The following is a 2,107-nucleotide window of genomic DNA, read 5'->3' as shown; positions in this document are numbered from 1 at the left end:
AGCTTTACCTAGTTATTGCCTTTACAAGGTGATATCCTACGAGAATGCAGTTTCTAGCCGAGTAAACACCACCTCTATTGCAGATGATACGGCCTGCGCATTTTTGGCGGGCGACAACCGAGTTCCGTCCACCGCTTTGACTGCTGTTTCACTTCTGCAGTAACATAGTCGACCAATATCGTTCTCACAGCAAGTAACCAGCACACAAAATGAAATTATTTCATTTAAAAAGTTCGAAACTTTGGTGACGTATTCGGTTTTGCATGTGTTCTAGTAGCCTCGCTAGAGACATCAACTAGAAGTTGCAGACATAAGGCCGGAAACCACACGAACTCATCTACGTAGTTAAGAACTTGATCTATCGACTATCGTTGAAGATTAAAACCTGTAGTAGCTGCAGAAGATAAGCTGTTACACACATGGCTGCTGCGGTTGCCCAGATATATGTGGATACTTTCTGCACGGTCTTCCCGTCAGCAGATTATGCGGTCGTCACTGATAACAGACGAAGAATATAAATAGTGGTTCTGGATTAAAAGCCTTGGAAAAGTCATCCTGAATTAAACAGTAACAAATACGTGTTACTTTTGTTTTTGGTGCATTAACACTATTTATTTATCCACCTTATAAAGAGACGAGAAAGTACTACGTAACTGTTTACAACAAATATATACCTTTTAACATAGATACACACAATCTCTAGTTCATAATGGGTTTACATTCCTAAGCCCATGATTGAAATCCAGTCAGATAAATTGTGAAGGCCTTCCACTGTCCTTGTAAATGCACCGAGGAAACAGCCAGGTGTTATGTGATGTACTGTTCTCCACCTCTTCGCCGCAGTCACAGTACGGAAAGGACTCCCATACGTATTGGTGCGGCAATGCTTCACAAATGTGTTTAAAATGTTATTTGATCTCTGAGAAAGTAGCGATCGGACTCTGTTTAAACGTCGTAGAAGCTTTTCTGATACGTGGGCCCGTTAGCTCAGTTGGTTAGAGCGTCGTGCTAATAACGCGAAGGTCGTGGGTTCGATCCCCCCACGGGCCACTGTTTTACCAATCTATTACAAAATACGCGACAATAACTTATACGGTCCAGAAACTCGAAATTTCTCCTCAAACACACTGCATGTTGATTCCGTGCAGGAACTGGTGATAAATCTTTTGACTTCTTCTTCTTTTTTATGAGATGTTGATTTCATAACGCATTGTTTCTAACGATTGACGAATGTGTCCTATCAATTGGCACTTCATGTTGTGAAGTATGAAATAAAAACTTACTTACGTAGTATGTATTTCGCTCAAAAAACAAAAAACGCTGCTCTCTCTGCTGTAACATGAATTGCACAATCTTAATTTCAATGGTGTTTTAATAAGTGTGTCCGTTATTTCACGTATATTTTCAGTCTGTTTATTTCTCTATTTCATTATTCTCCACTCAAGGTCAATACGGTATGCTTAATGTTTTCACTTTTGTTTCTTCCCAATAATGTGCACCTGCTGCTCTTCTAAGTAATATCATAAGTGAGCTGTTTACCCTTTTAGTCGTTTGCTTTCGTAATACCCATTTTCCACATCCACGAAGCAACGTTAGCACTGCCATTACCATGTAGAATTCAAGCACTTGCCCTATGGCACTCTAAAATCTCCACTTGATGCTTCTCAGAGGTTACCTATATTGTTAGACACTACCTAAATTGTTAGACACTCATACTGATGCTATAATTTACTTACTGTATAAGCTAGACATACGACTGTAAATCTACAACGCATCTGTTTTGGTGTAAAGTGTGAGATTTTAAGTTACTAAAAACTACATTATCAGAATTATGGCCTAAATTTTCGCTAGGGATCGTTTGCTGGGGCTGTCTTGAAAGTGTGCTTTTATCTTAATAAAATTTGATGTCAAGTTGATGATGCTTCCTTGTAAGACGTATTTAAATTTTTCTTCTGATACACTGTACCCTACTAAGTCTTTTGAGTGGGATGATTAAATTCTTGCCATGTTAAAACTTTGCGCCGGACCAGTACCCAAACCTTTGCCCTGTATCTGCTACTGTGAAGGCCAGTCCCGAGACGTGTTTGGGTAGCACAGGTGCTAGAGC

At 39.7% G+C, this 2,107-nt stretch overlaps 1 non-coding gene across 1 annotated transcript; it reads left to right on the top strand.

The window, feature by feature from the left end:
• The first annotated feature begins 976 nt into the window (after positions 1-976).
• Positions 977-1,050, top strand: Trnai-aau. The gene has a single exon. It is a non-coding gene; the product is annotated as a tRNA-Ile (tRNA).
• The last annotated feature ends 1,057 nt before the right edge of the window (positions 1,051-2,107 follow it).

Source organism: Schistocerca piceifrons, chromosome 8 (genome assembly GCF_021461385.2).
Source record: "Schistocerca piceifrons isolate TAMUIC-IGC-003096 chromosome 8, iqSchPice1.1, whole genome shotgun sequence".
NCBI lineage: Eukaryota > Metazoa > Arthropoda > Insecta > Orthoptera > Acrididae > Schistocerca > Schistocerca piceifrons.
This window is presented reverse-complemented; position numbering and strand designations above follow the sequence as displayed.